The sequence below is a fragment of the Ailuropoda melanoleuca genome, chromosome 3 (genome assembly GCF_002007445.2).
Source record: "Ailuropoda melanoleuca isolate Jingjing chromosome 3, ASM200744v2, whole genome shotgun sequence".
NCBI classification, from domain to species: domain Eukaryota; kingdom Metazoa; phylum Chordata; class Mammalia; order Carnivora; family Ursidae; genus Ailuropoda; species Ailuropoda melanoleuca.
This window is the reverse complement of record NC_048220.1, coordinates 98227753-98251985: the sequence shown is the minus strand read 5'-3', so window position 1 is coordinate 98251985 and position 24233 is coordinate 98227753. Positions and strand designations below refer to the sequence as shown.

The 24233-nt window shown below is 43.8% G+C and overlaps 1 long non-coding RNA gene across 5 annotated transcripts in view; it reads left to right on the top strand.

Moving 5' to 3' along the window:
• LOC105235717 overlaps positions 1-22955 on the top strand; it is a 51718-nt gene extending 28763 nt beyond the window's left edge. For 3 of the 5 annotated variants that reach the window (XR_004624253.1, XR_004624250.1, XR_004624251.1), the window contains 2 exons: positions 20147-20317; positions 21186-22955. This is a non-coding gene — a long non-coding RNA (uncharacterized LOC105235717). Of the gene's footprint in view, positions 1-17942; positions 18497-20146; positions 20318-21185 lie in introns of those variants that run through there. The other 2 variants (XR_854092.3, XR_004624252.1) reach the window with 2 other exon arrangements.
• Positions 22956-24233: the final 1278 nt, after the last annotated feature.

Below are 24233 nucleotides of genomic sequence, written 5' to 3'. Positions count from 1 at the left end.
TCTCTAACTTTGATATATATTTTAAAGAATCATTTTAGCTATTTAAATTCCTTTGTACTTAATACAAAATTTAAAGGTGTTATGTCAATTTCTACAAAAAATAAACCTGGTGGGATTTTGATTGAGATTGTATTAAATCTATAGGTTAATTTGGGGAGAAATGACTTCTTAATAGCATTGAATCTTCTGATCCATGAACATGGTTTATCTTTCTATTTAGCTATTTTTCTAAGCAGTATTTTGTAGTTTTCAGTATAAAAATCTCACACATATTTTGTAATTTTTATTAATGTGTATGTTGGCTCTGTATCTTGCAATCATGCTAAGCTTATTTATGAGTTCTGATTTTTTTTTTTTAGTAGATTCCTTAGGATTTTCTTTGTAGATCATCGTATCATCAGCAAATAAAGGCAGTTCTCCTTGGAATTTTGATACCTTTTTGTTTCTTTTATTTCCCTTAATACACTGGCTAAGACCTATAATACAGTATAGAATAGAAGTGGTGAAAGCAGACACCACTGCCTTGTTACCAACCTTAGGAGAAAAAGTGTTTAAGTCTTTTATCATTGAGAATGATGTTAGCTGTAGGACTTTTGTAGATGCCCTTTATCAGATTGGGGAAGTTCCTTTATAATCCTAATCAGTTGCAAATTTTTATCTTGTGTGGATATTGACTTTAGTCAAATCCCACCCCCCATCTCTTGACATTCACATGCCTTTTGTTTTTCAGTCTGTTGATATGAGGAATTACTAGTGTTGAACCAACATGCATTCCTGGGGTAAACCCTACTTGGTCATAATGTATTATCTTTTTTTCTGCACTTAGTTTGTTAACATTTTATCAAAGATTTTTGAGTTTAGTTTCATGAGAGATTTTGGTTTAGAGTATTTTTATCTTGCAATTTTTTAAAAAAAATTTGGTTTTAATTTCAGGGTGATGTTGACTTCATAAAACAAGTTGGGAAGTGTTTCTTGCTCTTTTATGTTCTGGAAGAGTTCATGTAGGATTGATGTTATACTATTGGGCAGCAAGAATTCTTGTCCTATTCAAGGTTCTTCTAGCTGAACTAAGAATCAAATTGACATGAGACAGATTAGCTGGAGAAAATAAAATGTAATAGTGTATGTGGGGAATCCACATAGACATGGAAATTTCAAAGACAGTCATGCAAATGAGGTATATATGTCATCCTCAACCAAGGGAAAGGGAGTAGGGGGTCTGTGATTTCAAAAGAAAGGAATACAATTCACAGGGGTATAAGGAGAAGAACAGATGTTTGGTAATTAGTTGTTTGTCCTGCCATATAGATGGCTTACTCAGATAAAATTTATCTCTGGTAATAACTCTTTACTCTCAAAAGACCCAATTGAGATTCTTCTTCTTCTTCTTCTTCCTTTTTTTTTTTTTAGAAAAAAGACTTTAAGTAATCTCTACACCAACACATGGTTTGAACTCATGAACCCAAGATCAAAAGTCACATCCTCCACCAACTGAGTCAGCCAGGCGCCCCCTAATTGAGATTCTTCTATGTAATTAAGGGACAGGCAAAAGTTTCTCTTGAGCCTGCAGGGTATTGAACACCTTCAGCTCAAAATAATCCACATACCAAAGTGGCATGTTCTGAGGGAGGAGAGGGGCTGTCCTGAACCCCTTCAGTATCTTCTTTGAATGTTTGGTATAATTCCCTAGGAAAGTCATCTGCACCCGGAGTTTCTTTGTGGGAAGGATTTTAACTATGAATATAGTCTCTTTAATAGATGTAAGACCATCCAAGTTTTCCTTTTTCTCTTGAGTGAGTGTTAGCAAGGAATTTGTCTATTTCATCTAAGTTGTCAAATACATTGTCTGAAAGTTGTTCTTAATATTACATTATCCTTTTTAATGTGTGATAGGTCTGCAATTGAAGCGGGAGAGCTAGGTTCTTGTCTCGAGGAGTCGAGAATGAATCTCGAGGACAAGGGAGAGTGAGTAAAGTGATAGAAGTTTATTAAGCGAAGATACAGAAAAAGTTCCCAAGAGTGAGAGGGGTCCCAAAAGGACCAATGCGGGCCAATGAGGACCTTTAGGGTTGGTCTTTTATAGAAAGCTAAGCAGGGAACTAAATCCATTTAACATCCCTGTTGATATCACCATTGAGCAAGGACTAATGATAACACCTTTAATGGCTTACTTCCTTTTTAGGGTCTGGTTATTCTTTGTCACAGGTGATTATCATAAAAAAAAGACACCCACCCCTCAAGCTTAGGGCAGGGTGATCTGGTTTGTTCCCTTATCTCTGGTTTCCCCACACCTCCACATTTTTGGGACTTTGCGAGCCTGATTGCAGAGCCCCCTCTCTATCTCTCCCTACTTAGCCCCACCTGTCCCTTACTCAAAATGATAATCCCTTTTTCATTCTCAACATTAGTAATTTGGGTTTCTATCCTTTTTCTTGGTTAGCGTCCCAAGAGACTTAACCAATTTCATTTATCTTTCCCAAGCACCAACTGTTGGTTTCATTGACTTTGCTTACTATATTTATTTTCTCTTTCAAAGTTTTTTTTTTTTGCCCTTATCTTTATTATTTTCTTCCTTTTATTTACTTTGGGTTTAATTTGCTCTTAATTTTCTAGTCCCATAAAGTGCAAACTTAAATAATTGATTTTAGACCTTTCTTTTCTAATATGAACATTTAATGCTATTAATTTCCCTTTAAGCACTGCTTTAACTAGATCCTACAAATTTCTAAGGTTTCTTATCATTTTAATTTAGTTCAAAGTATTGTCTAATTCCCCTTGTTATTTCTTCTTTGACCTGTAGGTTATTTACAAGTATGCTGTTTATTATCCAAATATTTGAGGATTTTCTTGGTTGCATTCTGTTGCTATTGTCACTCATATTTCTTGCTTCCTGGCCCTTTTATTTGAGGCATCTGTGCTGCTTCTAATGCATTGGCCTTCTGGAAGAATTCACTTGATGTTGCCCAGAGCCCTCAGGATGTCAAAGCTGCATTTATTCATTAATTCAAAAAATACTTATCGAGGGTCCTCCACGTACAAAGTTCTGTTGCAGGCATTGGAGAATTATCAATTGTGAACACAATAGAGAGAGAGCTTGCGTTATAGTGCACAAGCCTGACAATTGTGAAAAAAATGAAATGAGCGAAACATTCCCAAATGATGGTGAAGAAGAAGAAAATGGTGATGTGGTAGTGGATGAATAGTTGGGTACTTTAGGTTGGGTGTGCAAGAAAGGCCACTCTGAGAAGGTGTCATTTGACATGAGGTTTGAATGACCAAAGAAGTAACTTTTCATTTAAAAATCTGGAGGGGGGGCGCCTGGGTGGCTCAGCCCATTAAGGGTCTGCCTTCAGTTCAGGTCATGATCCTGGAGTCCCGAGCCCTGCATCAGGCTCCCTGCTCAGCGGAAAGCCTGCTTCTCCCTCTGCCCCTCACCCCGCTTGTGCTCGCTCTCTCACTCTCTCTCTCAAATAAATAAATAAAATCTTAAAAAAAAATCTGGAGGAAGGGGCACCTGGGTGGCTCAGTTGGTTAAGCATCTGCCTTTGGCTCAGGTCGTGTCGTGATCCCAGGGTCCTGGGATGGAGACCCGCATTGGGCTCCCTGCTCATCAGGGAGCCTGCTTCTCCCTCTCCTTCTGCCCCTCCCCCTGACTCGTGTTCTCTCTTGCTTGCTCTGCTCTCTCTTTCTCTCTCTCCCATAAATATATAAAAAATCTTTGAAAAAAAATAAAAATCTGGAGGAAGATTGTTTCAAGGTAATGGAACACCAAGTGCAAAGGCCCTGAGGCAGGGATAAGTTTGGCTTATTCGGGGGACCAGGAAAAAGATCAGAGTGGGTGGAGAATAAGGGAATAAGAGGAAGTAATGAGGTTACTGGAGTTAGCCAGGGATGACACCACATAGACTTGGAAGACCAAGACAAATATTTTGGTTATTTTTTAAGTCCTAGGTAGAAGGTTTGAATAAGGGGAGTGACAAGATCTGATTTATGCTTCAGATGGATCACTCTTGCTGCAGCATGGAGCATGGGTTGGAGGGAAACAGGAGGGGAAGCAGAAAGGCCATCAGCCCCACTGTGGACTACGGTGAAATAGGTAGGGGAGGCAGGGAGAATGGCTCCTCCCCCAACTCTTTATTCACTCATTCATTCAGTAGCTCTTTCTTTAGTATCTGTTGTGTGTCAGCAATATGTTAGGCACTGGGTCTACGCTGATAGATTGTCATGAGCCATGCTACCACCGAGCTTTCAGTCAAATGTCCCTCTTGGTTTCCTGAGTCCCCAAGCAATGCAGATGGTCTTTCATGAACATTAGTCCTACAGGGGCTCACCTGAACCACCTGCACTTTCATGTGGGCTCACCACAGGGACAACTAACCGTGTAGGAGTCTCCTCCCTAGGCACCTTCCCTGCAACGTTCTACGCTGTCCAGCAAAACACAAGGGATGCAAATGTGGGGATGCAAAATGGGTCCAAGGGGAGAAGGAGGCATTTGAATTTATCTGCCACTAGCCTAGCACCTGACTGAAGGCTGTAGACGTGTTTGTGAGCGTCCGGTTCTAGAAACCTTTCCCTCCTGGGAATCATTGAAGGACTTACAGGTTATAAAGATGATCTTTGTGGTCTGTTTTCAATAAGGTCAGGCTTTTTTATTTCTTAAGATAAAAATTTTTTAAGGTAGTGAAACAACATTGTTTAGTTGGGACAACACTTTTTCAGATTCAATTTGCAACCACAGGGTCTTGTGCGGAATTCTGGGTGTAACCACATTTCTCAAATGGTAAAGAAATTGGGCAGTCAGCTTTCTGCCAATGCAACCAAGCACCTAATACATCATCTTTCACTACCTAACGGTCAAAGCCTGTGAAACCAACTCCCAGCAAAGCCTACATCTTCTTTATAGAGTACAAAACGTCAGGTGCGCTTTTTAATGGACAGAGAGAGGCTTCACATGACAAGGAAGCAATAAGGAGTGCAACAATAATCCAGTAGGTTCTATGTGGCATGGACCTACTCATTTGAAGTGAACAAAGATAGGAGGATTCTGGCAAAAGGACAGGTGAAAAATCAGTTTAAACCAGTCCCAGAAAAATTTTTCCATGAGATCCTTATTTCAGAATATTATTCAGACACCCAATATACAAAAGTTGAGAAAATGGAATCTGTTTTGAAGGTGGAAGGATAAGTAAGCTCAGCCTGTTGCCACCTACTCGGTGCCTTCCCATCCCTGGCAAGTCTTGGAGACTTAGTCCTTCAAGAAACCCAGTTGGAACCCTGTTGATTTAAACCATGATAGAGAACAAAGATTGTGTTAATACCACCCCACCCCAAGTTGAATTTTATTTAGAGTATATCAGACACTAGCTACTTTGCAAACTAATTTATATACACAGCATTACGCTTTATTCCATGAAATGAGGATTGGCTCACCTGTTGTCAAGATGGGGAACTAAGGCTCAGAGTGCCTAGATCATGTACCCAACGTCAGTTGTTAAGTGGAAAATCTTGGCTTCAAACTCAGAGCTGACATCAAAGCTTCTTCTTTTAACCAATAAACTCTACTTTCTCTCCCCTCTCTCTTGGACCAGTCTCTTCATTTCAAGGAATGTTTACAGAGAGGAGATAGGGAGGAGGAAAGGAGGAAGAAAGTAATGTGGAGGAGGCAGAGGCAAGAGTAAGACTTAGGCTAGTGATAAAGAGGAAATTAGTGTAAAATGATAAAAACCCAAGGAACCAGCTGCTAAGAAAGGAAACTCCATGGAAAATCCAAAGAAAGATAATACTGCGAGGAGAGAGTGAAAGAAGAGAGGGGCTCAGATGTAAGGTCACTGTTTACTAGTGACAGAAATGCCAAGATTTCAGTCAGGACCAGAGTCCCTGATTTCTATTACAATTTGATTACTTAGTCATTTAAAACTGGGGTAATGTTCAGAATAGCAGATCAGCACAGAAGCCTGGCCCAGGAGTCAGGAATCTGGCAGGTGGGCCAGCCAACTGGAGCTGGGCAGTCTTTTCGGGCACCCAGCTCTTGAGGCTATAGGGTGCCCAGCCCCTGGATGATGGATTTCCATGACTTTAAACAATTAATTTGCCCCCATTCAGCTAGGTTGCTGAGATGATTGGCTGGGTTAGATTCCATGGACCGAAAGTGAACTAACCCAGGGGACAACACAGGAGCCAAGAATCGACTGTGGGATATACTGTTCTCCAAAAGAATAAAGCAAGGGAAAGAAACCAGTGAGAAGGCTCTTGGCCCGTTTGGAGTGGCTGGTCGTTGCCATCGTTCGGCCCAGTTGTGCAGAATCAGTTGCCAACACCAGCAGTACCAACACCACGCAGCACCCAGCTCCCGGGTAGAGTTGGTGGCATGGCTCCTGCTGCTGACATCGGCTGGGCAAATGGGTGACCGCCGTAGTGGAAGCACCTGCCCCAAGTGCAGGGGCTGGGGGCTGAGAACGTCCTCATTCTCTGCCTCCATTCACCTCTCTGAAGCCCCCTGATCATATTTGCTGCTTACTTACTTCTTTAGGTAAGGGATGTGGAGTCACAAGGCACAAATGTTGAGAAGCATCTTGAATCTCTGAGAAGGAAAGAAAACAAGCTTTCAGTGAAGATCTTCTGTATCTCAGACAATCCACGTACCTTCTCAGGTCCGATTTTCCCCCAGCCTCTACAACAGGCACTATTAGCTCCATTTTATAGGAGACACACAGAGGTTCCTGAGATGCAGAGAGATTATGGTGTTGGTCCAGTTTTTTTCTACCCCTTTTTGTGTCCCCTTCTCCGTGTGGTGCCTTGTATCTCTTGTGGGCATCTAGTGTTGTCATCCTGTTAGATGATCAGCCCTAACCGAAGGGCACCAGAATAGATACCAAAAGGCAGGACTCCAGCCCTGGATGGGCCACTTCATGGGCCAAGCAGATAGCATGGCTATGGAAGGCAGTCAGGAAAAAGACAACACGGAGAGGTGGGTGAGTCAATGTAAAGAGCATATGAAGACATTCAGATGCAAGAAAAACACACCACTGCAACAGTAAACAGGTCAAATAAAGCCAGAGCTTTTCAGTTTACAGCCTCCTGATGAGATCATCTCTTAGGTCCTTTTGAGCTCCAATATTTAAATTTTTGCTTCCCATCAAAACTAGCACAACCTTCGTCAATGCTCTTCGGGTTCTGTTTTCTGTGGGTTGGAGTGGGTGGTGGCAGTGAGCTAATCAGACAAGCTAACCTCTACTAATGGGTGCATTAGCTAATGGGCAACTCCTCCCATGACTTAATGCCATAGTTGGTTAAAGTATATCCCTTCCGATCTTGACCTGGGCGATTGACAAATAGTGGGAATTCCCATTTCCGTGCCCGGTATCCCTGCAACTACCACCCTCGGGGCAGCACCCGGCACAAGGCTGGGCAGGAATAGGCACGTGACCCAGGCGTGTTTCCCTGCAACTGGGGCATCAATAAGATGGCCAGAGCCTAATGGTTGGACTAAATCCTCCAGCTTCTGTATTATGTGGTGGTCCCACAGTGGGTGGGAGGTGGCAGGGCGTGGGCTGTGGGGAAGAGAACGATGACAATTTTAAAGCCATGTAGTAATATTTTTGTTAATCACATTCTAAACTCCTAATACACATATAAATATGTTTTAAAAGGTAAAAAAGTACATTTGTGGTAAAAAGAAAAAAAATACCCGGAAAGGTATAAAGAGGGAAAAGTCTCTGTCTCTTGAACTTTCAGTCCTAAGGAACTAACTACTGTTAATTTCTTATAACTATATAAACTAAGGAAGACCACCTGTCAGCTTGACTGTTCTATCCTCAGAGAAATCACAAACAAACCAACCACCAAACCTCATCTTCTTTGCCTTCTTCCACCCCTCTGGGTTCCAAATTGTAACAACGGTGTGGTCTTGTTCTTACATATTTTGTCTTCCATACTCTTTGTCTCTCCATGCCTGTAAAACCCCTACCTTATTCTCACCTTTTCCATTTCAGAAAAGCTTTTTATCAGTGGCTTACGTTTGAGTGTAGAAAAGATGGTCATGAATATAAAATGTGGGAGCTGGAAAGAATTTTTCATAATTGTGGAAGCTGAGGCCCCAGAAAAAATGAATACAGGCACTGTCTTGGGTTTGTATAATGTTTTACTATTTACAGAGGGTTTCTCCTTCACTGGTGTACTTGACCTGACCCCTCCCCAGCTCCTGTGTGGACAGGCAGTATTATTTCTTCTGTACAGATGAGGATATCGAGGCTTCTAAAGGTTGATCACCCCAATAACCAGTGTGGTCACTGGTGGCAAGCCTTACATCTCACTGGCATCACAGCCTTGTGGAAGGATTTCGGGTGTGGCGAGGAGAAGGTGATGTCATTCCTCAAACTGCAAGACTTGGGAGCCTGGCTGATTTGCATAAGGTGACAGCTCTGGCTCAGGTACTCTGCTGACTTTACTTTCCAGGTTTAATTTGGCTCCTGGCCCCGGGTTTCCCAGGCTCAGGAATGGCACGGCCTGGAGCAGAGGAGTGAGTAGAGCTCCTGGCACTCGGCCAGCACTGCCCTCCCAGACCGGGGGAGCTTGGAAGCTGGGCTGATCCTTCCCACTGCCTGTGCCTGACACATTGGAGCCAACTGCTTCCCCTTCTTGCTTTCCTCTTCTTTCCCCTTAATTCTGTGCCATGGGAGGAGAATGTCTGTTCCTAACGTTACCTCCTGTGCCTGCGTGGGCAGTGAGTAAAATGGCAAGAAAGTCAGGGTTGTTTGAGGGCAACTCAATGGGCAAGGTGAGTGTTCCTGACGTAGGGACGAAGGCAAAGGGGACTTCGCGTTCACTCTTGAGGACCTTGGTGGGATGCTCAGTCAGACACGTTGCAAAGGAAATGAGTTGGCAATTGCATTTGGCTTCAAGTACTAGAGAATCAAAGCGACGGGCTTTAAAGAAGAAAGAGTCTTTATTTTTCTTACAAACTCCTTTAATTCTGGAGCTGAGCAACCCAGGGCTGGTCTGGTTCTGCTCTGTCACCAGGACCCCGGGTTCTTTCTCTTTTTGCGCTCTGCCTTTGTTCTGGAGGATTGTTTCCTGGTCAGAAAGTGGATCTTGGAGATCCGGACTTCGTCTCTCAGGCAGGAAGAAGGGGAAGGGGAAAATGCAAATGGGTCTCCACTAAGGTATTGACTGATGCTTCATCTGCTATCCGATCTGCAAAGGTGGCTGGGAGATGTTGTGTGTTTAGTTTAATCTTTTTTCAAACTGGGTACCGTGCCATCTCCAACAATATACTCTTCGTTGTTACGGAAGAGGAGGAGAGCGGTATTGGGTAGATGACGAGCTGCCTCCGCTAATCCGGGCAGTTTTAGTGCCTGGTGGTGTATTCCGCGCATTCTGCCGAATGTGTGGATTAGCTAACTAATGAGCCTTTCTGTGCCTCGATTTTCTCACCTTCAACATGGACTTACTAATAACACCTCCTTTGCAGTGACTTCATTTTATAGGACTCTTACGAATATTCGGTGAGAAAATGTATGGGAATGGCTCAGAGCTATGGGAGGTCTACCGTGGGTACCATTACATGTTAGTTGTGTCCGTGAGCACAGGCGATAGTGATGATCCGGATCCTGAAGTCCGACTGCCTGGGTTTGTATCCTGCCTTCAGTGCTTTCTGCTCAGTCGTGGGCAAGTTACTTCAACAGTCAAATAGGATGATAGAATCTGTCTCTTCGAATTACTATCCGATTGAGGGGATCCATGTAAAATGCTTAACAGAGTGTGTGGCGTATCAGAGACCCTCAAAAAATGTTATTCGTTATGATTACAGGGAAGCACAGAGAAGGGACACGTAACACAGACTCAGTCGGGGAAGGCTTTCCCGGCCAGCGCTGTTTGGGTTATATTGTAGCGGGTGTCAAGGAGAAAGCCCAGGGAAGAAGGTGGGGGTGGGGGGGGGTTGGCACCAAAAGATGCAGCAAGGAGGCTCTGGCGTGCCTGGGCCCCAAATTCAAGGTGGGCAGCGGGACTGGTTGAGGTGGAGAGGAGGGCTGTGTTTGGGACTTGGAAGGCTCGAATGCTGTGATGAGGAGCTGACAGGCCCCGGGGAACTGGGCCACCTGCCCCATCTCCTGGAGGTGTTTCTGAATGTGGACGCGATCATATTCACAGAGGAGGAATTAGCTGGTTTAAAGGCGTGTGGTTTATTGGCATCTGCAAACTGCTACCTGGTAACCAAGGGCCCAAGGTTCAAGCCCTGGCCACGCTCCTCTGGGAATAGGCTATGAATCAGCTAAGGACTGCCACTTTGGCAGAGAAGGAAATGCTAATAGCTGGAGGCTGATCTGATGACTGGAGGAGAGGAAGGCTGTTCTAAGTTCTCACAGGCGTAGAAAAACAAGTGGATTCTAGGTTTCCAACAGGGATTCATTACCCATTAGCAGACGAGGACAGATTTGGTTATCAGATTCCCCTAGAAGTTAAGTTGTTGGCCAGAGAGGTAAATTCTGAGGCGGGAGGAGAAAGGGGATACAGAAGTGCATTGTAATTTAGGGACCATCGGGGCAGCAAATGGGGCAGCTGTTTCTTCAGCTGTGAGGTTGAGTGGAAGGAGCACTTGACAGGAGTCCAAAGTTATGGGGGACAGTCTCACCTCCGTCCCTAGGTTCCCAGAAACAATGCCCGGTATTCTGTAAAACACGGATATTGATGCTTCCTCGACTGGCATGAGCAGGCTGTTGGAGGATCACATGAGAAAATGTCTGTCTGCAAAGACACTATGTCAGGTGCCCCTAGAATAAATTGCAGCCTCTGCCCCAATGTCCTGGGGCTTTGGACGGATTATAGAAGACCCCAGTCTCTTTCCCACCTTTGTCTTTTAACACATGCTCCTTTTCTGCCTAGAACATTCTGCCATCTTTTCCTATGGTTGGTTCTGCCTCACCTCGCTTACATGCCCCTTCTTTAGGAAGGCCTTATCTGACCAACTGAGAGTTTACCCTCCCTTCTGAGCCTCTATGGCCCAAGATAGCAAGTGGTTCAACACTCAGGCTTCCAAGCAAGATTCTTGGTTTCAAGTTCAACTCTAACAAAGTGTGTTTTTTTTGGTAAAAACAAAGCGGTGTAATGCGAACTTGCAGAAAGCGGGGGATGTTCTAGTCATAGGAATGTTCTGCTTTTGGTAGTGGGGGAAACCTGTAATGTCTATTTCACACAGTGGTGTGGACAAAGGATGACTTTAATAGATGTCAGCTGTTATTACTGTTCATCAGGGCCCTCCGTTTCCTTTCCAGCACTAACCACATCTGTGGTTAATTTATTTGTAGGGATGTTTATTATCTGACACGCTTAACGGGATCTTCATGAGAGCAGTGAGCCTGTCTTTCTCATCCGCTCTTAGGTACCATGTGCCTGACACCTAGCACGTGCTCAAGAAGTAGCCGTGGGACAAGGAGTTTCCTGAAAAGTATTTCCCAGAAGGGAGCCCGAGGGTGGCCAAGACCGTGCCAGGCCCAGCCAAGGAGCTTGTCGGATGGCTCTGCTCTGTATTTCATTCTCTCCTTTGTAGGGCTTTCACTTGTGTAATGAAATAGCAGTGAAATCCCATGACACCTGAGGGCTTCCCCGCTCGCCAGCCCAGTATCTGACCACAAAAAGGGGAAAGAAAACTGAAGAGAAAAAGAGCAGCTCGAAACCACATGCTTCTGGGGACAGAGCCATGAGCTGTCTTTTCCCCAGAGTCATGTAAGGGCTTTGCAGCAGACTGGGGGTGTGTTTTGCTGAGCCCCAGAACAACAGATGAAACATCAGAGGTCCTGGCCTGGGGTCAGCAGTCGAGACTTTTCCCACCTCTGCTCCTGAGTAGCTGTGCAACCTTCATCAAGTCACTTAACCTCTCCGGGTCTCTTCAGTCCTCATCTGCGAATTGAGGGGCCCGGCACAGATGATTAAGGGAGAGTGGCCATACAGTCCTGGCTTTGCCTATAGATTTGGCATCGTTATTGACGAAAACTTCCTTCATTCTCTAAGTGACCTGTACTGCCTGATAAATTATAAGGTCAGTTTGGTTCATCTCTTCCAGTTATCGTATTTTGCGTTATTATTATTTTTTTTCCTCATCGCCTGCCCCTGCCTCTGCCCCACCCTCAGATCCATGCTCTGCCTCGCTTCATGACCGGAGAGGCTGAGACCTCCAAAGGCATTGTCACTTGGATGCCTCTGCTCTCTGGCTTCCAGTGGGGTTCGGCAATGGGAGCTCTCAGCAGATGGGTGTGTGGGAAAAGAGAGAAGCAGGGACGTTAATCCTCTGCTTCAGCCTTGGAAGGGCTGCTCCTACACCCACATCTTCCATGGGCCTGAGCTCTATGAACCTCACTCTCACCCGGCTCCTTCAGGCCTGGGATTTGGGACAGTCACGGCTTCCCTGGGTGTGTCGTCTGCCCACACGTCTGTCGGCAGTCCCTCCTCTGATCCTCTCCAGCTAGCTGTTGTGGTGTACTGCCTCTTTTGTGCTGCACTTGAACAAATACAGATTCTTTAACATGCTGATCCAGTCTCCACCGGGCACGTGGGGCTCGTTAATACGGGGAACCCTAAATCCATATGGAGGCAGCTACATTGATGGGTCTTATTTTTCTCGAATGCTCGGATGGCCGTGGACTGGCTTGTGGAATAAGCGGTAGAATGAATGAAGGGGAGGGGACATGAAGATGGCCTTCAAGCCAAATGCCATTTAGGTGCCACTTTAGTAGCATAACAATGAAACTTACGGTGCATGCGTGACACATAAGAGGCATTTGAGAAAGGTGCATTGAGTAAGTCAGATTTCCACCCCCCAGATTTATGATGATCATTTTCAAACATACAGAAAATTAAACAACTTGGGGCGCCTGGGTGGCTCAGTCATTAAGCATCTGTCTTCGGCTCCGGGCCTGATCCCAGGGTCGTGGGATCGAGTCCCACATCGGGCTTCTCCGCTGGGAGCCTGTTTCTTCCTCTCCCACTCCCCCTGCTTGTGTTCCCTCTTTCACTGGCTGTCTCTCTCTCTGTCAAATAAATAAATAAAATCTTAAAAAAAAAAGAAAATTAAACAACTTGTAAGTGAATACCCATATATTCACATCTAGATTTAGAAGGAAGATGTTGCTATACTTGCTTTTTTAATTTAAAAAAATTTTTTGAAGATTTATTTATTTATTTATTAGACAGAGAGAGACAGCCAGCAAGAGAGGGAACACAAGCAGGGGGAGTGNACAATTTTTTAAAAAGATTTATTTATTTATTTATTAGAGAGAGACAGCCAGCAAGAGAGGGAACACAAAGCAGGGGGAGTGGGAGAGGAAGAAACAGGCTCCCAGTGGAGGAGCCTGATGTGGGGCTCGATCCCAGAANAGGAGCCTGATGTGGGGCTCGATCCCAGAACGCCAGGATCACGCCCTGAGCTGAAGGCAGACGCTTAACGACTGCGCCACCCAGGCGCCCCTAAAAAAATTTTTTTTATTATGATATATTAGTCACCATACCATACATCATTAATTTTTGATGTAGTGTTCCATGATTCATTGTTTGCGTATAACACCCAGTGCTCCATGCAATACGTGCCCTCTTAATACCCATCACCGGGCTAGCGCATCTCCCTAACCCCTCCCCTCTGAAACCCTCAGTTTTATACTTGCTTTATCACATATCTGTCCAATCATTTAGTCCTCTCTCCATCTATTAATCCATCTTATCTTTTTTTATAGTAAATTATAAACACAGTATACTTTTCTCCTGAACGGTTCAGTAAAGATAGAAATATATTTTTTTCATTGCCAAAGAAATGGAAGTTAATTGTAAAATGTTTTGACAATACAGAGTGTGTGGAGTGAAAAGAAAATCTCTCTTCTGTCTCCAGTCTTGTTCCTCAGGCATGAGGGCTCATAAGTATAGTTCCAAACACTCACACAACATATATCTTTGATATTTTACCAAACTAGAATTATAGCACACATACTATTTTGCAACTTGCTTAAATCAATCATACCTTGAACTCATTCTTTCCCTTCAATAATACAATTTCTTTTATCTCTTTTCAATGGCTGTAGAATTTTCCATATTTATTTATTTAACCATTTCACACTGATAGACATTGACACTGTTTCCATTTTTTTTGGTAAGATAATCCTGCAGTGAAGGTTCTTATTCATTTCTTTATTTGACAAATAATTAATAAGCATCAACTGTGAGCCAGGCATGTTCTATGCTTTGGCCATATTGGGGGAAAGGGACAGATAAGATCTCTGTGTGAAAATTACACTCTTGTGAGGGAGACAGATTACAAACTAGAAAACAACAATGAAATTTTAGCTGGTTATGAAGAAAATAGAACAATGTGATAGATGGTGATAGCCGGTCATACTTTACAAAGGGTGGTCTGGAAAGGCCTCTTTGATGAGGTCACTTTGGAGCTGAGACCTGATTGATGAGGAGGAGTCAGTTATGCAAGTTCTAGGGAGAAGGCACAGCAAATGCAAAGGCCCTGAGGTGGGAGCCAGCTGATTGTGTTTGAAGAATAGAAACAGAGCCAGCATGACTGAAGTCTAGCAAGTGGTCAGAAATAAGATTAGTTAGGGAGGTAAGGGCCAGATCATATGGGGCTAAGGAGTTGGGAGTTTTATTCTCAGTGCAGCCCATCAGATTACATTTTAATCACTGGGAAGTCATAGAATAAAACTAGCTCCATCTGACCTGTGTAGAATGGAATGTGAGCAAAAGCATTTCGTGTATTTGGTTAGCTGTGGCATGGGAAGCCATAGCTTCACCCAGGCCTTGGGGCATCCTGGAAATAGAATGAATGTCGGGGTCAGAGATTTGTGTTCAAATTCCAGCTCCACTGGTACATATCCACAAGTGAGAGTGGGGTCTCCAAGATATTTGTACACCCATGTTCATAGCAGTATAATTCACAGTGGCCAAAAAATGGAAGCATCCCAAGTGTCCATCAATGGATGAATGGATGGACAAAATGTGGTGTATATATACACATGATGAGTATTATCCAGCCTTAAAAATAAAGGAAATTCTGGGACACCTGGGTGGCTCAGTTGGTTAAGTGTCTGCCTTCGGCTCAGGTCATGACCCCAGGGTCCTGGGATCGAGTCCCTCATCAGTCTCCTTGATCAGCAGGGAGCCTGCTGCTCCCTCTGCCTGCAGCTTCCCCCTGCTTGTGCTCTCTCTCTCTCTCTGACAAATAAATAAATAAAATCTTAAAAAAAAGTAAATAAAGGCAATTCTGACACTGGTACAATATGGATGAACCTCGAGGATAGTATGGTAAGTGAAATAAGCCAGGCGCAAAAAAATACTGTAGGGTTCTACTTCCATGACGTATCTAGAATAGTGAAATTCATAGAGACAGAAAGTAGAGTGGTGATTGCCAAGGGCTGCGGAGAGGGAGGCATGGGGAATTATTTAATGGGTATAGAGTTTCAGTTTTGCAAGATGAAGAGTTCTGGAGATTAGTTGCACAATAATGTGAATGTACTTAATACTATTGAACTCTATGTATGCTTTAAAATGGTAAATTTTATGTAATGTGTATTTTACAATTGAAAACTTAAAAATTCCAGCTCCATCATTTAGGAGCACCATGACTTGGCCAATTTGTCCCTCTGAGTCTCAGTTTCTACATACGTAAAAGGGAGACAGTAACACCTCCTAGCTCTTGCGGAGGCAGGCTCAAATGCTGTCTCGTTCCCGTCTTCCTTTGCAGAATTCCCCAGGCAGCTGCAAGACCCTTTCGGTGAATTTCAACTGAGTCGCCCTTGTACCTAATACTTGTAGGTGCTCAGTGAATACTTGTTGACCAACTTGGTGACTGAATCCACTTGTGTAGACATAATCTAGAAGGAGGTGTATGTGGAGGAAGCTATGTGTCTGGTACAAAGTTGGCATCCCGTAACTATTTATGGAACAGGTGAATGAACAAAGTGGACGACACATGTGGCCATAAATTATAAAACAATCTGCCTGTTCCAAAATATGAACAAGAGTATTTTTCTCATCTGGTAGCATAATAGTTGCTTCAGAAAATAAACTAACTGAAAGCCCTGCTGACTGAGTCTCATCTTAGCATCTGTATTAGTTTTCTATTGCTAGAAAATAACACATTTCTCCAAATATAGCGGTTTAAACAACACACATTTATTACCTTACAGTTCTATAGGTCAGACTTCTTTTTTTAAGATTATTTATTTATTTATTTGACAGAGATAGACAGCCAGCGAGGGAGGGAACACAAGCAGGGGGAGTGGGAGAGGAAGAAGCAGGCTCCTAGCGGAGGAGCCTGATGTGGGGCTCGATCCCGGAACGCCAGGATCACGCCCTGAGCCGAAGGCAGACGCCTAANTTTTTTAAAGATTTTTTATTTATTTATTTGACAGAGATAGACAGCCAGCGAGGGAGGGAACACAAGCAGGGGGAGTGGGAGAGGAAGAAGCAGGCTCCTAGCGGAGGAGCCTGATGTGGGGCTCGATCCCGGAACGCCAGGATCACGCCCTGAGCCGAAGGCAGACGCCTAACGACTGCGCCACCCAGGCGCCCCTATAGGTCAGACTTCTGACATGGCTCACTGGGCTAAAATCGAGGTGTCAGTAGGGCTGCGTTCATTACTGGAGGTTCTAGGAATGAATCTGCTTCCTTCGGGTCATTTGGGCTGTTAGCAGAATTCAATTCCTTGTGTCTGTAGAACTGGGATCCTGTTTCCTTTCCAGCTGTCACTGAGGGCAGTTTCCAGCTTCTAGAGGTTACCCACATTCCTTGACCTGTGCCCACTTCCTCTGTCTTCAAAGTCCCCGACTCTTCTTCTCCCCTCTCATCTCTCTGACCCAGTAGAAAAAGGTTCTCCACATTCAAGGACCCAAGTACTTAGATTGGGCTCACCTGCATCATCCAGGATATTCTCTCCATCTCAAGGACCTTAGTTCTAGGGAGAACTTAACCTTGATCCCACTCACACATTCTCCTTTAAAGATGGAACGGTCCTGGGGATCAGGGCATGGATATCTTTGGAGAGTTATCGTTTTGCCTACCATGGCATCATTAGAATGAATTGGTTTCTCAGAGCAGGTAGTTGTCTCCCAGCAAAGAGCTCTGGGAAATAAGACCAACAAAAGGAAAATTTGGATGAAGAGAGATGAGGCACTGGCAGTAAATATGTTGGCAGGCCTGCGAACGATGCTATAGAGAGAGGTTCCTGGCCTTACGGTATGTAGGTCGCTAAAAGAAGAGCGACATACTCACAAACGCCAAAAAGTTCAACTTCGTGTGTCTTACGATTTCCCTTCAGATCAGTTCTGCCAAGGATAAAGCAACCTTCCCGGGCCATGAATAACCATAATAGTTTCCCCCAAGATTTTCATTAGTTGATTGATGGATTGTTATCGGCTCATTGCTGCCGGTAATTGAAGGATGTTGTCTTTGGTGGCTCCGTGAAGCTTCCAGATGTTATCAGAGAGCAGACATTGCTGGAGGCTTCCCCTGCACCTGGCGTTGGCTCCTACAGCGGCTTCAGCCACTAATCAGGGACCGGGGGTGTCCAAGGTGGACCTTTAGGTCACTTCCAGAGCCTCCTCTCCGGACTGTCTACATTACACTGCTAAGATGCCATCTATTTGGAACCTTTTTCTTTCCCTCTTTGCCATCTTCTTTCCCCCCTTCTCTCTTTCTTGCCCTCTCTTCTCTCCCCTCTAGTTTTCTGATGTGTTAGGATCAAAATAATCAAAAAGATAGAAACAATTTCAACTCAGGAAATAGCCCAAAGACAGAAGAAAGACTGTACAACATTCAGTGCTTGACTCTTTCCCATTCTGATAAAAGGTGTTTATAGCAGGTGTTTATAGAATCTTCTCTGGGGAAGTGAGGCAGTAAGAAGTTGTGGTAACACTGTGGGGTAGGGCAGGGTGGGGCAGTCTGCTGCCTCAAGATGTCACAGAAACTAAGGAGAGAGGGAGAAAACGGCTGCTTCTGAGGACATGGGGACTACAGGTTTCAAGTGAACCACAGTTGTAATTGTCCCATAGGTCGTCCCTGGGACAGGAGACCACGGTTTCCCCTTAGAAAAGAGGTGTGTTGGGCTTGGACTTTCTAGATGCCACCACAGTGGGAAGCCAGAGTCTCAGCGTGTGCTAATAGAGGTCACAGCTCCTGGGAACAGGGGCTTGCAACACAGAGGAAACTCCCCCTCCCTGCCCGCGACCACACCCTCGCCGCTCTCACACTCGGGCTGCTCAGTCAGACCGCTCTGGGGACCACACTGGCGTGGGATCATCAAGAAGACTGCTTGGGAAACCCAACAGGGAAAAGAGGTAGTTGAGCCAAGAGAAGTCACCAGACCTTTCTTTTGGCTTGAGGCATTGTATATATTTGAATAATAAGAACCAAATTAATATTACAGTTCCAAGGCGTCTCTTGAGCCACAGTGATGAGCTAATCATGGTTTTACAAGGATTGTCTTTAGTCATTACGCTAACCCTGCAAGGTAGGTGTTATCTACATCCTACAGATGTTGAAATTGAGAATGAGAGAGGTTAGGAGAGTCGCCAAAGGCCACAGGGTATGTGTGGTAGGGCTGAACTTCAAGTTCCGATTCGATTGCTTTTAAAGCCTATTTTCTCTTTCCCTGCCAGCTTCTCTCCCTCCTCCCCTTCTTCTCTTCCCCCTCTGTCCCTTCCTTCCTCTTCCATTTTCTTTTGTTTCTTTCTGTTTGCTTTGTGCCTTTGGGGGGGGAGGGGCAGAGGGAAAGAGAGAGAGAGAGAGTCTTGAGTAGGCTGTATGCCCAGCTCCAAGCCTGATGCGGGGCTCAATCCCACAACCCCAAGATCATGACCTGAGCCCAAAGCAAGAGTCAGACGCTCAACTGACTGAGCGACCACGCCACCCTGGTGCCCCTCAAATGTCACATCCTCGGTAGGCATCCCTTTGTGTCCCTCCCCTGTCTCATTCCCCTCCCTTCCTCTACAGAGGCAGCCGATCTCTGGACTGAGGTTGTGGAGTGGGAGTGTTCCTCCCACCCTTCATTGTGTGCCCACGGCCACGAATGGTCTACAGTCTGCTGTGTTTTCAACATTTCCATATATAAAAAAGGGCTAAAAGGATTCATTTACAGAGAAAAAAATACAAACAGCTGTTAACAACAAGAAAAAACTCACTGTCTCATTCATCAAAAGGGCAGTACAAATTAAGATCACCTTGAGATACTATTTTTTTTTTAGCTTGTGAAATTGGCCGAGACTGACGATTTGGTAGCGCAGTGTGTAGAAGAGGCCGTGGGAAGAGACACTGTAACTTTGACTGGGAGTGACTGCATCGCGTCTTCTCTGGGAAGGGCAATTCGACAATCTCCATGAGAAATGCAAACGCACGAAATTACAAAAGAAATTTCATTTCTGGAAATCTGTTTATAGATGTATTTGTACATTTTCAAAAGCACATGTGTTCAAGGTTATTAATTAAAGTATTGCTTGTAATAAAAAGAACAAAAATATCCACACATGCATCAATAGGGGACTGGTTGAAAAAATTGTAGTGCATCCCAATTAGAAAAAAGAATGAAGAAACTCTCTATGCTAATATGGAAATTTCTCCAATACACATTGAATTAAAAAAAAAAAAAGCAAAGCACAGAAGAATATATACAGTATGCCACCTTTGTGTGGCAAAGGGGAAAATACGCTTATCTATCCATGTTTGTCTGTACAAAAGAAACTCTGAAAGTTTGCATATGAAAATGAGTAACAGTTTTGCATGTGGGAAGAAAGAAGTGGGATGAAGGAAGAAAGGAAGACTTTTTAAAATTTTTTTTATAATAATATTTTTTATTATATTATGTCAGTCACCATACAGTACATCCCTAGTGAAAGGAAGACTTTTCAATGTATTTTAAAATTATTTTTTGAGTAATGTGGATGGACGATGTTACCTATCCCCAAAATTAAATAAAAAAACTAGGGCAGTATCATACAGTACAAGTCATTCTGCAACTAACCTTTTCCAATCTGGTTTATGTTTTTGAGGCCTCCGAGTGCAGTCATGACCTTGATCTTTCCATTAATTATTCTGTCTTGAATGGTGGAATCTTACAGCTGGAAATGCTCCTGGAGGTCACCCAGCTCCCTACTTTCATTTACAGGAAAGAAAAATGAAGGTACAGAAATGACAAGTGACTCACCCAGCCTGGCCTAGCAGGTCAATGCCAGAATTGGGGTTGGCCTCAGATCTTCCAAACTTGGCTAGGAGTCTGGGGCTCCCTAACTCCCTTCACCCCCCAGTGCCGAAATCACCTCCCAATTCCTACTAAGAGGTTGGTAATATTACGCGTTATCCTTTCTTGGGGATGTTTGCCCTTTAAAAACAAAAAGATAAACAACATCAAACATAAACCGGGAGTGATCACTATTTTATGCAAATAGGGATTATTTGGGGTGAGGGAAATGATGGGGTGGGGGGACACTAATAGTGGTGGTGTTGTTAGCCAGGGTTGGAGTAAACTTTATAGGATCTCCTTTCCCCTTTCTTCCTCCTAAATAAATAAGCAAACAAGTAAAAGAAAAGAAAAAAAAAAAAGAGAAGGGAAAACAAACAACGAGGTCATTGCTCCTTCACTGGTATTGTTGATTCTGCCTTCAGCTCAGGAAGGAACTAATTTGTGGTTGGAATTGGCAATAGCATTGTTGCAAATATTATTAATGCAACAAAATGTTATTAGATTTTTTGTTGCCATAGCTACAGTCAAGACACTAATAAATCCCCTACAGTGCATGAGACCTCTGCAGGTCAAGTCCTCCGATCCTGCCTGATGGCAGGACCCCATTAGCCACCCTGACAGGGGAGGTACCTTCTAGGATTTACCTTGATAAATGACTCCATTCCTTCTGGAAGTTCTTATGGTAAAGCACTGTGTCGGAAGTGGTAAGGATATAAAAACTCACGTGCTTCCACTTCAGATTTAATAGTATAGATGAGTTTTCCCCCAAATTTTATACTTAAGCATCTTAGCAGTGGAGGGCAGGAACAATGTGAAGAGGCCCTTCTGAAGCTTGGAATTTTGGTCGCATTGGGGATTTTCAGTTTCAATTTCACGCAAATGCTGGATTCCATTTTGTAATATAAATAAATTTGCTTCAGTGTCCACATTAATATTCCATTAACCATCCCCCCCCTTCTTCTAGTAAAGTTGATGCTGCAAGAAGATACACTATATTCACCTGTGGCTTTGGATATCTTCTGTCTGGATCTCAGCCTGGATCTTTGTACACCAAGATCAAGTTTGAGAAGCATGGATTGACCGGGAGTTGGCAAACTTACTCTGTAAAAGGCCAGACACTAAATGTGGGGCATACTGTTTTTGTTAATAACTATTCAACCCTGCCATTGTAGTCGTGCAGTAAAAGCAGCCATAAACAAAATATAAATGATTTGGCATGGTTGTGTTCCAATAAAACTTTATAAAAACAAACCGATTTGGCCCATGGCCTGAATCTGGCCCGCAGGTTATAGCTTATGAACTCCTAAATGAGACAGTGCATGCCCAAGGGTTTATAAAAAGGAAATATTTTCAGCTGGAACCAATAAAGAAGAAGAATGGGGATAGAAATTCCATTGATCATTGACGGCTATGTGTTATTTCAAAGAGCAGGGAAGACGTAACATTATCAGTCGAGGAACAGTGTAATCAAAGGCAAATACTTTTGAGTTTATGTGCATGTGGGGGACAGGGAGGACAGTAATTAGATCAATTTGGCTGGAGGAAGGAACTCATGTCCAAGAGAAGCACGTTAAACCATCAGGCCTGGAAGGGACCTCTCTGATCATTTTCTTCTCATTTTACAGATGGGGAAATTGAGGTCAAGAGAGATCTCAGATCTGGAACGAGGCTGAGGAGTGGAACGCCTTGAATACTAAGCTAAGGGATCTCAGCTCTGCAGGGCAGGCCAGCGATGTTTCAACATTTCCTCTTTGAATGCTTATTCATTAACCCACTTCCTACATGCCACGTGACCAGATGTCCCAAGAGGAGTTCCTTTGGGATGAAGCTAACACTCATCCTCTGTGCGCCATTGTGAAATAGTGCTATTGAGGTGGTGACAAGAGGCATGTGGAGCAATGACCTAGATGAGAGCCAACGATCCAGGAGCTCTAGCTTCTCAGCCTGCAGTCAGCGTGTTCTGCTCGCCTAGACGGAATCCTGAGCCCTCCTGCAGTTAGATAAGAGGCATTCAGCCTCAGAACCCATGGCTCTGCCCCTCGTCCCACCACAAACTCAAAGCCATAAATGACCAGAGGATACTGGAGTGCAAGGTGCCACAACCCTGTGTGACCCAGATATTCATTCACAGTTTTTTCCTCCTAATTACTGAGCACTTCCCATGCACTGGGTGCTGAGGATAAATAGTGAACGAGGTTAGCAGGCAGGCTTCCGCGCTCACGGGACTTACATTCTAGTAGTGTGAGGAGGGGAACACAATGCAACAACAAGTAAACAACAACAACAACAACAAAACAAGCAACAGAATTTCAGATGGAGATCAGTGGTCCTGGCAGAACTGAACAGGGTATCATGATAGTGGCTGGAGGGGCTCTTTTGAAGACCTCTCTGGGGAGAAACCTGAAGGTTCTGCAAGCACAGAGCACTCCAAGAAGGGGAAAGAGCAGGGGAAAGACCCCGAGTGTGCTGTATTGGGGGAACAGAGAGCAGGTGTTTGTGTCTGCAGGACGGTGGGTGGGGGAAGGGATGGGTAGGAGACAAGGAACAAGAGACAGACAACATAAAGAAACTGATGAATTTTATTCTGGTTGATCATGTGACTCAACTTGGCCTCTATTTTTAAACTTTAATTTTATTTACATTCAGTTAATTAACATATAGTGTATCATTAGTTTCAGAGGTAGAGTTCAGTGATTCATCACTTGCATATAACACCCAGCGCTCATTACCTCACGTGCCCTCCTTAATGCCCATCACCCAGTTATCCCATCCTTCCATCCCTTTCCCCTCCAGCAACCCTCAGTTTGTCTCCTAGAGTTAAGAGTCTCTTATGGTTTGTCTCTCTCTCTGATTTCGTCTTGTTTTATTTTTCCCTCCGTCCCCTTATGATCCTGTTTTGTTTCTTAAATTCCACGTAGGAGTGAAATCATATGGTATTTGTCTTTTTCTGAATGACTTATTTTGCCTAGTATACCCTTAAGTATACCCTCCAGTTCCATCCATTTCATTGCAAATGGCAGGATTTCATTCTTTCTGACAGCTGAGTAATATTCCATTGTGTATATATTACCACACCTTCTTTATCCATTCATCGGTCAATGGACATCCGGGCTCTTTCCATAATTTGGGTATTGTGGACATGGCTGCTATACATATTGGGTGGTCTCACTCTTTTTTTTTTTTAATGAATTCCCTTAAATCTGGGTTTGTGTGAAAACAACATCTGCCCTTGTTTTTAAGAGAGAATTTCTGCGTGTATCATTCTTGGCCATCTCCTGGTTTCCAGCATTTATAGCTGTCATCTCAGCTCTAGTTGTCTGTCTTTTGTAGGTGACCTCTGTTTTCTCTGCTGCTTTTATAACATCATGTCTTTGTTTTAGTGCTCCTCGGTGTGTCGATAAATGTGCTTAGGTGTGGATTTAATCTTATTTATCCTATTTGGGATTTTGTGGGGATCCTTAGTCTGAAGACTAGTTTCTTTTACAAGTTTTGGAAAATACTCTGCCATTAACTCATTGAAAATTTCCTCTCCTCCATTCTTTCTATTCTGTCCCTCCAGTACTTAAAAAAGATGCATGTCAGTCCTTCTAAGCCTGTCATCCGTTATTCTTGACATCCCTTTTCTATTTTCCATCTCTTAGTTTCTCTGTCCTCAAGCCAAAGTAATTTCAGATCTACAGTCAAGTTTGTCAGTTCTCGTCATTCTGGCTTCTCTTTTTAAAAGAGCATCCAAGCTGTTACCTGGAGAATGGCTTGGAGGGAATAAGAAGGAGAAGTGAGATAATTGACAAGGCTAGTCTAGTGGGGGGCATCATGGTGGCCTCGATCAGACCCTAGCAGTGGAGACTAAGAGCAGAGACTGGGTTCAGGATATATTTTGGAAGCAGAAAAATCAGGACCCATTGAATGATGGGACATGAGGGTGTGGAGGGTGCTGGTGAAGTGAAAAGCAGAAATCAAGGATAACTCCTTGGGTTGGTGCTTGAACAGTCAGTAAATGGTGGTGTCCTTT